General features: G+C 40.5%; 1 protein-coding gene across 2 annotated transcripts in view; it reads left to right on the top strand.

Moving 5' to 3' along the window:
- Positions 1–14317: 14317 nt before the first annotated feature.
- CDH6 (cadherin 6) overlaps positions 14318–16427 on the top strand; it is a 154772-nt gene continuing 152662 nt past the window's right edge. Inside the window, exon 1 of one of the 2 annotated variants that reach the window (XM_055554722.1) lies at positions 14318–14482. The gene's annotated coding sequence lies outside the window, so the exon portion shown is untranslated. Of the gene's footprint in view, positions 14483–14618; positions 14735–16427 lie in introns of those variants that run through there. The other variant, XM_055554723.1, reaches the window with a different exon arrangement.

The following is a 16427-nucleotide window of genomic DNA, read 5'->3' as shown; positions in this document are numbered from 1 at the left end:
GCATCTTAAATCATTACTAGCTTTCTAAGGGAAAGGGACTAACTTCTTGAACCATAGAGTCATCTCTGTGAGGATTCATCACCGTATTTCTGTTGCATATCCTTAATGTCTGCTTTGTTGTAGTGGATGTTGTTCTCTCCACTCAAGGTCAGTTGTCATTTCCACTGTCATTAAACTTCCATCTAATCATGTCACCTCCTGTCCTTCTAAAAATTTATTGCTGCAAAACTGCTAAGTGGTCAAAAACTAGATGTCAAATATAATTAAGGATGGTTTGTTAAGAAACAGTCACTTGGATACTGAGTAAGCCTTATCTTTTCTTGTTTTGGATTTGGGACTAAACTGCCAAGAGTTTAAAACAGACCTTGTACATGGAATATGACTATCTTCCCTTACTAAGTCTTCCTTCCAAACCTTTCCATTAAAAGATGTTATTTTCTTCATCTCTTATTCAGTAGCCATTGCTTATCATTCATGATTGCATGTTCTCTCAGATCCAAAAAAGCAGTTAATTCTTTTCCCTTCCTTTTTTATATTATGTTTTAAAGACTTCACAAAAATAAGAAAGTCAAAAACACCAAGCAGGTAAAAAACCATGTTTAAACATCTCAGGCTATTAAAAAAAAAAGAAAGAAACTGCACACAGTGGATGTGTTTGCCTATGCTGGGCTTCAGGATGGTTTGAGAGGCAAACAGGAAGCATGCATACCACTGCCAAGTGCTCCATCTCACTCTGGTGTTCCAAATTTTAAAATTCTTGTGCTTGAGGCAAAGTCATGCTAAATCCCCTAATGTCCTAATATTAGGCATTCCTGAGTTACTTTTGTGAGTAAGTTATCTGGAAAATAGCATTATGGAAGATCCAGAACACTAATCAAAATAAAATAATGACTGATACCCTGCGGCTGAATTACACAGATCACAGGACCACCATTCCATCATATGAACTTAACTGTCACCATCGTCTCTCCCAATACTTTCAAACCAGAATGTCATCAGCAAAACAAAGCAGAGTGCAGAAGTAATTACCTGACTAATTCAAACAGAAATAAATTTCTTTTGTTTCAGCTATGTTATTGGGGGAATCCAGGCAGAAGTGTCTCTGCTACCTGGATTATCTAAGCAATTACCACAAACCTCCACTTCATTCCGAATCCTGTCAAAGAACATCCACTCTTCAAATTTATAAACAATGGTATCTCTAAGCAAATTACAGAGGTAACATTTAAATCCAGCTGTCGATCCCTCCAAGGTAAAATTCAGAGCATTTTATTCTACAGCTAGCTATGCAGAGAAAGGAAATGGCTGAGAGAAATGCTAAAATCCCAAGCACAAATTTGCTATAGAATTAATATCACAATTTGTCACTGATAATGAAAGCATATAAAACAGGTCCTGACAGCATGTTATTTCTGTTGCAGATCATTCTTTATAAAATCCAAACGAGGTTTTCCTTTGCAACTGTGAAATGATTTTTTCCCTAAATGTACAAAGCAAAATAATATTAATATTGTGGTTAGTAGCCATCTGCTTCATGAGAATTCTGTGCAATCATTAGTCTAAACTGATGGCATCATGGCAAGCTGCCATGTCCCAAGAGGCCAGCCTCTAAAACCCATCAACTTCTCTGCATTAGTCTCAACTCTGAGAGGGTGAACCACAAACCAGGAAATCTGTGCTATGGGAAGATCCAGATCACTAAGCTCCGTTTAGATCTTGAACCCCCAAATATCTTCCCACCCCAGTCTATATTCAGAAGCATGTATCCGAAGGGCAATCCAATGGAGCCCCTAGGCAGCAAGGAATAAACATGAGGCATCTGGGTCGAATGCCAGGTCCAGCAGAGCAACTAACAACCTGTGTTTCACTCAACAGCCGTGGTTTTCACTACAAAGTCAGGGAAGGATCAAGCTGTGAGGAGTTCAGCTTATCACAAAATCTCACTGAAGTCACCGTAACTTTTCAGTAAAACGCTGCAGAGGCAGCAACATGCAGAGGGATTCAAAGGAGGTGTGAACTAAGTAATATTTCTCACACGGTTTCCACCATAAAAACTTGCACCAGAAAAATCTGAATTTAAATGTTTCATCCGATAAGCCATGTACTCTCTTGCCATTTTTAATAGCCTGTTCTAATGATTTTCATTTAGAGATGCAAAAGGATGCTGTATTTTTAATGTTTAATCAATCTTCAAGAACTCTGTATGTTTGTAATCATGGGCCATATGAATGCTAGCAGAATAAGATATGTGTCCCAAAATGATTTAGTAAGACACACCATAACTGCTTTTCTCTGGTATCATAATCACATAATCATTTTCTTTTTGGATAGCCTAGATGCTCCAAGCAGAGGGTGGCAAAAAGGAGGAAGAGGTAATATGAAATGAAGGAGTCGAACTAGAATGTTAAATGCTGTCTTGCTATACTTATGCAGATGATTCAAGTTCCCCATATATATTGCTTCATTTTATGGGAAGACCCTTCACGGCAAATAGATGGGGAAACAATGGAAACAGTGACAGACTTTATTTTCTTGGGCTCCAAAATCATTGCAGAAGGTGACTTCAGCCATGAAATTAAAAGACGCTTGCTCCTTGGGAGAAAAGCTATGACCAACCCAGATAGCATATTAAAAAGCAGAGACATTACTTTGCCGACAAAGTTCCATCTAGTCAAAGCTATGGTTTTGTTAGGGGAAGCACACTGATTGAAACCGCCCACCCTGGCCAGGCACCATAGTAACCATTTGCATGAGTTGTTTTATGACAGGAGATCCTGATAAGGAATACGGAACTAATAAGCCACCACCAACCGGAAGAGTTCGGGAAAGGTCTAAAGGAGACACCGCGTGTCCATCCACTTCCCAGAATCCCTCTTGCTAGCATCTATCTTGGCTGAGCGATGCGTGCACCACCAGAAAAGACTCTGAATTAGAATGATTAGCCAAAGACCACCCGGAAACTAATCCCATCACCATAAAACCCAACATTGCAAGCCACGTGGGAGAGCACTTCTCCTGGGTTCCCTTACCCTACTGCTCTTCACCCGGGTCCCCTTTCCCAATAAAATCTCTTGCTTTGTCAGTACATGTGTCTCCTCGGACAATTCATTTCCGAGTGTTAGACAAGAGCCCAGTTTCGGGCCCAGGAAGGAGTCCGTCTTCCTGCAACAGTTTTTCCAGTAGTCATGTACAAATGTGAGAGTTGGACTATAAAGAAAGCTGAGCCCCAATGAACTGATGCTTTTGAACTGTGGTGTTGGAGAAGACTCTTGAGAGTCCCTTGGCCTGCAAGGAGATCAAACCAGTCAGTCCTAAAGGAAATCAGTCCTGAATATTCATGGAAAGGACTGATGCTTAAGCTCCAATACTTTGGCCACCTGATGGAAAGAACTGACTCATTGGAAAAGACCCTGATGGTGGAGATGATTGAAGGCAGGAGAAGGGGACGACAGAGGATGAGATGGTTGGATGGCATCACCAAATCAATGGACATGAGTTTGAGCAAGCTCTGGGAGTTGGTGATGGACAGGGAAGCCTGGCATGCTGCAGTCCATGGGGTCACAAAGGGTCAGACATGACTGAGTGACTGAATTGAACTGAACTTTAGTGCAGGAGCAGAGAAGTGACACACGACGGGGTTGAGGTCCAACTACACATGTGCATGAAACAAGTCACATTTCAAAAATCTACTAGTTTTCAGTGCAAAAATGTTTCAAGTAAGTTTTGATAAAATCTTAAATGAAGGCTTGCATACATTTGCAAATAAATGTACAGACAAAAGTAACAAATGGCAGGACTATCTTTTAAGCACACAAATGTAACTTGCATGCACTTATTCAAAACTCTCATAGACGAATCATGACAGATGAAAAATGCCAACAAGGAAAAGAGAACACAAGGGCATATAGCATTGTATTATTTCTTGGTCTAATTTTATGTGTATCATCACTTATTTAAAATGAAACCCTCTGAGGAAGGATCATCAATTTAATCTTGAACTGCTGTATAATCTTATAAGACCTGCCCCCTCTTTCCCCTCTTCTAGCAGCATCTCCAAGAGGCTGAGTGGACTAAGGATAGGCAGGCTTTGTGCTTCCTTCTCCTTCCTCTTCAAACAAGCATCATATTCAAATGAACAAAATGTGAAATGAATCTTTAAAGATAAAGGACTGAGCTGTGAGGGATCAGGCAGAAGGCAGGAAGATTCCACCAGCCAGTCCTGGGGGCAATGGGAACATTAGGAGACAAACTGGGTATTATCATATCAGTAGACAATGCCTGCATTCCAACTCCTGTGATTCACTGCTGAGAGCTGGTCACTTCAGGATACTGGCTCTAATATGTCTTATGACAGGATGACCCTGCCGTATGCTTCACCAAGAAAATGATCATGTTCTGCAAAATAAGAAAACTAGCAGAAACCTTACCCTCCTCTTCATTGCATATACTTATTCGCAACCGCAAAAAGCCACAGTCTTCCTGCCTCACCAGCTGCAACTTGGGGCACATTTAAAGGTGTCACAACTATTTCAAACAAATACGATACACTGAACCTCATTAGTATATTAAGTTCAAGTCATACTCAAGATTTGGGTTCAGATCTGTTTGCTTGCTGTGTTACTTAGAATAAGTTATTTAATCTCTCTAGGTTTCTGTTCCCTATGTGTAAAATGAGGTGAACACTGACCTTAGAAGGCTGTCATGAAGAATCAAAAGAGGCAACTTGTAAAGTACTGACTGTAATCCCTGGCACCTAACAGGCTTGTGATAAATGGAGTGATTACTGATGTTCAAAAATGTGAAATTTCAAGTTTTCTGAGAATTTTAGGGTTTTGTCTTTGAGTTAGAGACAACCAGACTATCTGCACAAGCTTTTTAAAATCAAAAGCTCAGAAAGTAGACAATTTCATCCCATCCCCAGATTCTGGTTCTAATAGTTGAAGATAAAATACTCTATTTTTTGATGATAAAATACTCATTTCTAAATGTGTTCTGTCAAACTGTGGAGTCCTGTTCAGGACTCTGAACCTTTCCGAGTCTTCTTGCCCTGCCTGGAAACACAAAGGCTAATTATCCTCACCCTCTACTGAAGAGAACTGTAGTAAACACACAAAGCAGTAATGAACATGAAGCATTTTACAATCCTGAAGAGCAATATAGCACAGGCTGTTACCAATATAGCCGTGGATGAGTATCTGCTACTCCGATGTTTGAGTGCCTGTGTTCAAAGCTCCACTCTGCTACAGGACAGCAGCCGGCAGGCACAGTAATGAAACTCTCTAAACCATCATTTACTCATGAGCCTGATAAAGTAACTGCTTCACAGAGTCGTTGAGAGAATCAAAAGAATATGAACAAAAGCTTTTAACACATAGTCTGGCATATAATATGTGTTCAATAAATCTTAGCTACTAAAATTGCTTTTAAAGATTATTATGTATTCATGGACCTTTTTTGGTTACAAAGCATTTAGTTCCCTTTCAATTTTGCAATTAGAAATTTATTTTGTTGCTTTAGTGTCTGAAAATATTAACTAATTATTACCAACTTTGATAACCACTAAAAAATTTCAAAATATCCTTTAAATGTATTTATCTACAGTCTTAAAATATTGTGGCTTGTGACACTTTTCAAAAAGGCTCATATCCATGATTCTTAATAAGCTTAGTGAAATCTCCTAAGTGGTAATGTTCATGGAGATATGTGATTATACTTATAAAGATTTTAGTGGTCACAGAAATAGTAATAATTGTTTTCCTCAATTCTCAAGTATTACAAAGAAGTACTAGTTCATATCACACTTTAATACCAATTAGTAAAAAGGACTTTTAAAATATTCAGTGTCTCATTAAGAAAAACTAGCTTTCTGTGTGGTTGTTCTTCAAGACCATTATTCCAAATTAGTGATGGGAAGCCATTTTCAACAGCAGGTCCGTGCCTTTGTCCACCTAGTGGCCACACAAGAGAATAGCAACATGTAAAGAAACGTCTTTGAGAACAATGACGGAAGTAAAAAAACTATTTCAACACTTTTAATTTATAGATAAACCAAGGCCAAGAGACAAGAGATTGGTCAAGACTACAAATTTTTCAGTAAACTACCTACATGTGAAAGTATTTTGTGATATTTTGAGTATTATGATGTCTGGAAAACTAATCTCCAAAATGGACTTAACTAAGGTTCTTTTAAAATTCTTCTTATCAACACCCAGAAGCTTTTTTCCAGTTTTCTTTTTCCTTCGAAGAGAGATAATAAGTACAGTTTCCCAGGGGCAAAGAGAGGACCTCAGCTGTGACGAGAATTCTGCCTGTGTCCTCTTTGAAGGATTCCTTTTTGAGGAATGAAGACTGCCCCCTGAGGGTTCAGAAGTGCACAAAGATAGCTCTCCTCAAAAAAAAAAAAAAAAAAAAAAAAATCAGTAAAAGTCAATGCATCTTTACAGATGGCCAAGGGCCCACAATGAATAAAAAACAAAGGTCAGGAAATAAGTTAAAAACTGATTTTTCTCAACTTTGGGGTACCTCTAGGTAGAAGTAGGCATAGGTTAAGTACATACAAAGCAAAGAATAAAACAGAATTTTCTTGATTTAAGAGGTAAATTACTTTATCAGTTTATTGATAAGCTTTCTGCTGGCCCTAAAATTTAACAAAAGCACTTAAGGTTTTGTTTGAACATAAATGCAGTAGAGAGCTGAAACCATTACTCAGATATCTTAAGGCAAGTAATAAAAGAGATAGTAATGGAACAACCAAAGCATGTTTATTTTAAAATCAGAAATTTCATACCATGGCAGGTTTTGATTTTCACATCACTGCATATAGATTCCGCAGTAAACTCTCTGAATCTGTAAGTCCCTATCTAGCAATTAAGAGAATAGAACTCACTTCAAAGTGTGTGTTTCAACCTCAGCCTTGACTAATACTAACTGTGTGACTTTGAACAAATTATTTTACCTCCCATTCTTCAGCTTCCCCACCTGTGAACAAGAATGATAATAATATCTAGCATGAGCCATCAGATGGACTATATGTGATAACATACATAAAGAACAAGTAAATGACATACCGTATACATGCAATAAATGTTAGCTATTGCTCTTATCAAAATATTGTATGCATCCATTTTCTATACTGCAAGACTGAAGAAAAAAGAATAGTAAATGAAAGCAATTTCATATTGGAGTTTAGTATATAAACAATGTTGTGTTAGTTTCAGGTGTACAAAACGGGAGGCATGGATAGACCAGTCTTGGTCTCAAATGAGATATGTGACTTTGGACAAAGCACTTAACCTGTGTTATCTTTGTTTTCTCATCTAAAAATTAAGAGTCTCAAAATTCAAGAATCTCAAGTTTGATAAAGATGTTAAAGATCATTCAATCCCAAAATTGATGAGCTCATTTATAACAAGTGTTGGTCCAGTCTGGGAATGAATACCTTCAGGAATGGGACCCGTTGCTATGCTGAAGCTATACATTTCATCTTGAACAGAACTAAGAGTTTGAAAATTTTTCCATATGTTGAGCTGAAATCTACCATCTGCATGGCATCAAAGATCAAAGATGCCAATGGTAGTAAGTTGCACAATTATTTTATGTCATTAAGAAAGAAGAGACATTGCCAATTACACCATGACACAATCCTTTCTCATCATGTCAATTGTGAGAGGCATTATAATTTCAGAGATATTAAAATGAGAAAATATGGGTGTTTTAGAATTAACAAAATGCAGTAACTTCCAGGGGTTTCTCCAGTTGATACTACCTGAAGCTTCTATCACATTAAAAGCCATTCTAATTTTCTTCCATATGACAGTTCATCAAGTATTTGAAAGTGTGACTCGTGGCCAATTTGAACCTTCTCTTTTCCAGTCTTATAACCATTAGTTCATAAACATGATCTTAAGTCTACGAATCATCTAAAGGTTCTACCGAATCAATTCTAGTCCATCTAGATTTCTATTTATTCACATGTAAGCACCAAGCATTTTTTTTCAAGCACCAGAAGCTAAAATGATGATCAAAACAAATGCTCTGTCTTCAGTAATCCATTGGATATACAGTCTAGCAGATGAACAAGAATATGTGAACAAGGGCTCTAGCTAAAATACTATAGGTATTTTATAAAGTACAGTGAAAACACAGGAGGGGGCAAAAAATAAAAAGGCATTTAAGTGTGATACCTTAAAAAGAGAAGATTCTAGGTGAAGTCTGGTCTATTCTAAAGATAACACTTAAACCTACACAAAGGATAATCTTTGTGTAATTGTTTTTGTTTTGTCTTTTGACAAAACTTGTGAAATTTTAACATTTCTCTCTGTGTATATATATATGTATATATAGTTCCCCAATGTTTTTTAACATGCATTATTATATTATTTTTCCCACTCCAGTCAGCCAGTCAGTTCAGTTGCTCAGTCGTGTCCGGCTCTTTGCGACCCCATGAATCACAGCACGCCAGGCCTCCCTGCTGCTGCTACTTCTAAGTCACTTCAGTCGTATCCGACTCTGTGTGACCCCATAGATGGCAGCCCACCAGGCTCCCCTGTCCCTGGGATTCTCCAGGCAAGAACACTGGAGTGGGTTGCCATTTCCTTCTCCAATGCATGAAAGTGAAAAGTGAAAGTGAAGTCGCTCAGTCGTGTCCGACTCTTAGCGACCCCATGGACCACAGCCTTCCAGGCTCCTCCATCCATGGGATTTTCCAGGCAGGAGTACTGGAGTGGGGTGCCATTGCCAGGCCTCCCTGTCCATCACCGACTCCCAGAGTTCACTCAGACTCATGTCCATCAAGTCGGTGATGCCATCCAGCCATCTCATCCCCTGTTGTCCCCTTCTCCTCCTACCCCCAATCCCTCCCAGCATCAGAGTCCTTTCCAATGAGCCAACTCTTCACATGAGGTGGCCAAAGTACTGGAGTTTCAGCTTCAGCATCAGTCCTTCCAAAGAACACCCAGGACTGATCTCCTTTAGGATGGACTGGTTGCATCTCCTTGCAGTCCAAGGGACTCTCAAGAGTCTTCTCCAACACCACACTTCAAAAGCATCAATTCTTTGGCGCTCAGCTTTCTTCACAGTCCAACTCTCACATCCTTACATGACCACAGGAAAAACCATAGCCTTGACTAGACAGACCTTTGTTGGCAAAGTAATGTCTCTGCTTTTGAATATGCTATCCAGGTTGGTCATAACTTTCCTTCCAAGGAGTGAGCGTCTTTTAATTTCATAGCTGCAATCACCATCTGCAGTGATTTTGGAGCCCAAAAAAATAAAGTCTGACACTGTTTCCACTGTTTCCCCATCGATTTCCCATGAAGTGATGGGACCAGATGGCATGATCTTAGTTTTCTGAATGTTGAGCTTTAAGCCAACTTTTTCACTCTCCTCTTTCACTTTCATCAAGAGGCTTTTTAGTTCCTCTTCACTTTCTGCCATAAGGGTGGTGTCATCTGCATATCTGAGGTTATTGATATTTCTCCCAGCAATCTTGATTCCAGCTTGTGCTTCTTCCAGCCCAGCGTTTCTCATGATGTACTCTGCATATAAGTTCAATAAGCAGGGTGACAATATACAGCCTTGACGTACTCCTTTTCCTATTTGGAACCAGTCTGTTGTTCCATGTCCAGTTCTAACTGTTGCTTCCTGACCTGCATATAGGTTTCTCAAGAGGCAGGTCAGGTGGTCTGGTATTCCCATCTTTTTTTAGAATCTTCCACAGTTTATTGTGATCCACACCAGCCTGCCATTATTCCCATCAAGTGCTTCTATAATTGGGAGAGAGATTAGTAAGAAAAAGGAATTTTTCTTTCCGGGTATAAGTGTAGGGCTTCCCAGGTGGTGCTAGTCGTAAAGAACTCGCTTGCAAATGCAGGAGACATAAGAGAAGTGGGTTTGATCCCTGGGTCAGGAAGATCTGGAGGAAGGCATGGCCACCCACTCCAGTATTCTTACCTGGAGAATCCCATGGACAGAGGAGCCTGGCGGACTATAGTCCATAACATCATAAAGAGTTGCTCACAACTAAAACACCGTGGCACGTGTGTGCACACTGGATGCAAGTGTAGGATTTTCTGTTTGTTCTGGTCTACACTAGTTATTTAAGAGAATATGCTGACACTGTGCATATCCTCCTACTACATATCCTCCTTCTAAACCAGGACATGCTCCTTCACTGACATAGTACAGTCTGCCAAACTTGAGTTGTAAGTATTTCATCAGACAAATTTAGATTCTACCACTACACAGTGAATAAAATATAAAATAATTCATCAAATTTGAAGTCCACTCTACCAACCTGGAAATGCCCTGAGTATTCAAATGTCCAGTGTAGGTCAATAACATTTTGCTGCTGTGCATTTATCTAATTTGGAAATCTCCTGGCTATTGCAATCTACCTATAGTGATGAGTCAAATGATCAAGAGGGAAATGTCTTAATGCACCCTGGGATCCAACCCATTTTAAACACAGGATTGGAAACTCTCCCAGAATATGAAAACCTGGATAAGCACATGAAGTTTGTGTGAATTTATTTTAGCTTGTATTGAGATGTCTATGGCTCTCACAAAAGAGGAATTCCATCGAGGTTTCCTGTCTCCTTTGTTTCAGTTCAATACCCAGAGTAGTTAAAACTTTTTCCCCCCTTAAACACTGATGTGTGTATGCATGCATGGGTGTATATGCGTGTGAACACACACAGGGCAAAGATAGGAAATAGCCCTTATTCCTCACTGAAATCTGTTCACTTGTGCATACCATGATAACTAAGTAATAAACATTGTAACATGTAGACTTTTTTCTGGTTGACATTGTAGATTTTTTCTGGTAACAACATATTTGAGGCAAACTTTAGAGGGAAGATTTGGATGAAGCAAAACTACCCATGCCAAGATTCTTAATTAGGCACATGGTTTTAAAAGTGAACTTTTTTCTCCTAATCAAGAATAACTGTTGATGATCATGAAAATGTTTTTATCAGGTAATCATTGCATACAGATGCACATTACTGAAAAGAAAGTCAGAAAACATGTAATTATTTATTTATATGCATCCCCACTATAAGGATAATATCACTTCTTAATCATCTGAAGAGAGATTTAGTGGAAGTTGAAAAATCCCTCATCAAAATTAATATCCCTAATAATAGTCTATGAAGGAGTATTTTTTAAAAATTGAAATTTTGCAAGCTGTAAAAGGAGAGAAGTTATTTTGACTGAAGCATATAAAATAATGAAGTAGTCTAAAAATTAATGAGATACTTCAGCTGCACCAAATTACTAAACAAAACAAGAGAATGTGTGGAATGGGACACTTTGGGGAATGTATTCCCAGTTCACAAGAGCATTCCCTTGCTGCTGCCCTCCATTTGGGTCCTGAAGGTAAAAGAATCTGCCTGCAGATACAGAAGACATAACAGATGTGGTTTCGATCCCTGGGTTGGGAAGATCCCCTGGAGAAGGAAATGGCAACCCATTCCAGTATTCTTGCCTGGGAAATCCCATGGATGGAGAAGCCTGGCAGGCTATAGTCCATGGGACCACAAAGAATCGGACACGACTAAATGACTGAGCACACAACACATGAAAGGGTTCTGTGTAGGGGACCCTGCTGCCTCTCTCTGCCCCAGCCCCGGCCCTGCGAATACTTGACCAATCAGAACTGCTTTCCAAGAAATTGGAAATGAAGCAGAAAGAGAAACATTCTTTCCAACAGGTAAGCTCTGGTACAGTCAGTGGTACTGCACTGAAGGTCTGACTGAGTAACAGAGAAGGCCAGTGTGAAGGGAGACAAAACAGAAGCATAAGCACAGTGAGGACAGGAAAACAGCACTCTAAGCCGAGTACTCGTGGCTTCCAAGTACCTGTTTCCGAGTCTTTCCAGAAGGCCTGCAGAATTTCCACTCTTGAGTTTCAAAAGAAGACTCTACATGATGATAGCAAAGACCCTCGTATCTGTTTAACTCTCTCTAATTAGCTTCTGTTACTTGCCAACATGTTTTGGTGTGCCAGAGAATGAACTAGAAATAGTACTAATATGACACTGGATAATTGTATAACCTTAGTAACTCTCAGTTTTTTACCTCTGAAATGAAAATGAAATAATTCTGGATGTTTACATACCAGATAATCATTTGACCTTAATAACTCTCATTTTTTTATCTTCAAAATGAGAATGAAATAATTATGGATATTTAATTGAAAACAATGACTGCAGTAAATAATGCTAGAAATCCTCAAATATCACACAAAAATCTTTTTTAGTATTAAAAGTGCTGTCCTTGATGTAATGTTGCCACTTGAACTATCCCAAAGCAAATTTATTGCTTATCCATTCTTAATAACAAGTAGTTGCTTCAGTCACCTTTGACGTGTAGTTTAGTGGGGTTAGAAGAGTAGTATATTTCAAACAATTAAAGATTTCCTTTGTGAGATATAAACTTGTTCAACAGGGAGAACATTAATTTCACTATTATCCCATTTTTACTATAAAAATCAGTTACTCTGCACATCTTTCTGCAAAAGGCAGTCTTAAAATGTGGTTTATTTTTAATGGTATATATATACATATATGTATGTATATACACAGACACACACACACACATAGCCACAGTTTTACCAGTAATATTTCTGACTCTTCTGCTTTCCAGTTTTCATTGCCTTGGACATGTTATTTAACCCATGAAATGCCATCATCATTCTGCTTCCTTTGTCCTAATGGGGAAAAAATCAGACTACTTGTTGAAAGAAGAATTCAATAAAATGATCTGTGAAAGTACTCTGTAAGCGATAAAGGACTGTAAAAACATAAGGAGCTAGTATTTCCAATTAAATGTATAAAATTCATAATCTGAGGAATGGAAGCAGCCTTCTTCTCGCCTACCCTTTCTCTACAAGATTCTGAATAGCTGCATGAAGAGAAAATGTTCAGCCTCCTTTTTGTTAAGTTGGTGGCAATTCTCCATTAAAGGAAGATCTTTTCAAGAAAGAAATTCAAAGTCTTTCCATCTTCCATGTGTGGAACATCTGTGCTAAAACCATTCCATGCACACTTCTTTGAAGCACTGACTGCCTAGAGGAAATACTTTGATTTTGGCTTTATTTAAATGCCTGAACTTCTATTGGAGAAACAAAAGATTTTCTAGTAAGATCTGAGTTGGGAAGGAGACCAACCTCCAACCAGTTTAACCACTCAGAGGCCAGAGTAGCCTGGATCTTTTTAGCACACCATGCTGTGGAAATCTCCCCGCTACTTAAAGCATACACAAACAGATGGTTTGGGATGCTACTGACCCCGGGTGCGATCACTGTGGTAATTAGATTTAATTTTCCTAATCCAATAGTGCCTGGCTCCATCATGTCTATATCTTTTATGTAGAAAACCATTACTCTCACTTAACAATATTTCAACATGCTTAAGATTTTGCAGCTTAGTTCCCTAATATTAGAAATTACTTTTTGGTTACTGTAAGTATAGCTATGCAAACTGCTATGTGTACCTAAGAGTTCAATTTGGAGGTTACCCTACTTCAGGAACTTTCATGAAAGATCACAAATGGGAGGCAGACCTGAATATCATTACACACTCTTCTGCAAGTCTTTTGTGTCCTTGTATTAATTCATTTAGAAAGATGGAATCAACCATAAGTCAGTGGTAAGCCTGAAGGGTTTGGTTTCGACAGTTTCTGCAAGTCCAAGGAAGCATGGCTTCATTTTACAACATCTTGGGGTTACTCACTCCAAAAGAGTGACAGAGATCATAGGACTATGTGAAACCTGTCTTCCCAGAAGAAAAGGAAAGACGCGTCTGAATCTATGTCTGCTTGCGTCTGGAGAACGCCTGTTTATGTTGTGAAGAAAAGCCGTCAGTACTGTTATCTCAGGAGACTGGGTTTGTTTTATGTGTGTGCATGTTATGCGTGCTATAACACGAAGCTGGCCAACTGATAGCGCAACGAGGTACCATGTCCCTGGGAATTGTAATTGCTTGGTCGGTTAAAAAAAAAAGAATATCCAACCGTTACAGATGATCGCACAAGGTGCATTTTGATAGTATAAAGGAGGGTACAGACGAAGTCACGCAAGTTCTGAATATGTCTTAACCACCCCCGCCCCCCCCAAAAAATAAGAAAGGAAGAGAAAGGAAAGCCTGGAGCGGAGGGAGTGTTACAGGCAGCGAATTGCTCAGGACTTCAAACACAGGGAGTCATTCTGTCAAGGGGAGGGGGCGGGCGGGGGCAGGCACTGGGCCTCTCTAACAAAGTCCTCCTCTCTTTGCTCCCTCCCACTTCATTCACTTGCAAATCAGTGTGTGCCCACAAGAGCCAGCTCTCCCGAGCCCGTAACCTTCCCATCCCGAGCTGCAGTTTCAGCCGCGGCAGCGAGAACGGCTGAGCGGGCAACCGCGGCGGTGGCGGCGGCGGCGGCCGAGGCAGGAGCAGCCTGGGCGGGTCGCAGGGTCTCCTTGGGAGCAGGAAGGCGAGCGGAGGTGGGTTCGGTCTCAGTTGGCGATGGTGCATGCCTTTTCTTGTTTTAATTCTGTAGCGCTGATGGAAGCCAATCAGAGAGAGCGAGCCCTCCTCGCCCGGTGGGTGCCGCACGCTGGAGTTGGGAGGGATGTTCAGCCTGCGAGCCGGGTCGGGGCGGGCGCTCGGGTCCGGTTGCGCGGGCGGCGCTGCTGCCGCTGCCCAGAACGGGCGCCGGTTCCCGGGGAGCTTCAGCGCCGCTCCTCCGCCTTCTGGTAAGACCGCGGAGGGGCTTGGTGGGGGCATATGTGACGGGGCCGCCGGGAAGAACCCGTTGCCTTTCTCTCCGCCGGCAGAGGCTGCCAAGGGATCTCCGGCATTTGCAAAGTTGGCTGGTCAATTACCAAGGGCGCTGGTGCGTGCAGGACCCGCGGAGCGGTTTGGGGCTTGATTTATTTCCACCTGCCCACATCACAGGGTCTGTGCAGGGACTGCTTTGGCTGGGTTACATTTCTTGGTTTGGGAGCCAAAGCAGAAAATTGGGTAGCTTGAAAACTCCCGAATGCTCCCAATAAGGAAAACTTAGGCTAAAGAGATGATTTGTCTCAGAGAAGAAGCTTATTTAAAAAAAAAAAAAAAACTGTTAGCTTGCACGCCGGGGGCAACGCCTGCCGGCTCACATAGGGCAGAAATGCTTAGGTTGCAAGGAAAGTCCAACACTGGACTCCGAAAATGGAGCACACTGTCCAGGGAAAAGTCATGTGGAAGACGGAGCTCGCTTGTGCTCTTCCAAGGCTGGCCGGGCACAAATCTGGGGGAAAACGCCTCCCCCGGACTGGTTGGAGAGCAAACCAAGTGTGCCTGGTTTTCCAGTGTCCGATGCAGGAAAAGTGACGCCCCCGGTGCGATATTCCGGAATTTAGTAACAGGGAATCTTGCTATGTTGTGTATTGCAGAGCTGGGATTACTTCTGTAGTTATTCTTATGCCAGGAGTTATCGGAGATCTCGGAGATGGGAGATGCTGGAGAGGTCAGCGTGGTGCTGAAGTGGTGTCACTGCTGCAATAAAATCCATATTTTATGGGGAGTTATATGCAGGTCCTTGTTAGTGCAAGGGGCTCTTCACCTGAGTTAACTACAGAGAACATCCAAGTACCAAGAAGTTTAATCATCTGGAATAGCCATACATTTCTCTCCCCTCTCTCGTGTTTTTTTTTTTTTTTTTTTTTTGTTAAGACATTTTAATTATGATATTCACACTACGAAGGTGTATCACCCCATATCTCAGCCAATTTTCATTTTCACTTACTGAAGCACATAATGTAGGAAAGAAGAGGATTTTTCCTGCAAAAAAAAAAAAAAATGTTGCTGCTGGAGTGAGTGATGTGTACATGTCTGGCTCCTCTGGAGGGGCGCACATGCGAAATATCAGTTCTCTGAGTGGTTATAATCCAGGGGGTGCAAAATCCTCCCTGTATGGGAAAAGGAACACAGGGATATACCTTGTTAATGCACAACTCTTCTAAGAATGAAGAACAAATCAGCTTATACAAACGGTGAGCAGGGATTACTTATTTCCTTTCTTTTCTTGCTGATGCCTGTACCTGAAAAGGAAAAGCTTTAGTATTCTACTTTAGGAGAAAAAAAAAAATCTCTTCCACTTTGGCTTCAGCATCACCCTTTGTGTTTCAGTACTTGCATAGCTTTGTGCTGGCTATTTTTTTAGAGCCAGAAAACAAGTTGTGTGAAGAAAGAGGATATGATCAAGCAGATGTCTTCATTATGTCATAGGAGGAGGGCAAAGTTTATGCCAGAGGCCAGATTTTCAATGCAGAGCTCAGAAACTTAAAAGAAATCCAACAATTTACTGGAAAATGCAATCACGCAGGATTGTATCTCACCCGTTTTGCTCTTTGGTGTGTTCTAATTAAAAAGGTATTGGGGAGAAATAAAAGGCAGATCTTTTTC

The sequence above is a fragment of the Bubalus kerabau genome, chromosome 18, assembly GCF_029407905.1.
Source record: "Bubalus kerabau isolate K-KA32 ecotype Philippines breed swamp buffalo chromosome 18, PCC_UOA_SB_1v2, whole genome shotgun sequence".
NCBI classification, from domain to species: domain Eukaryota; kingdom Metazoa; phylum Chordata; class Mammalia; order Artiodactyla; family Bovidae; genus Bubalus; species Bubalus kerabau.
This window is presented reverse-complemented; position numbering and strand designations above follow the sequence as displayed.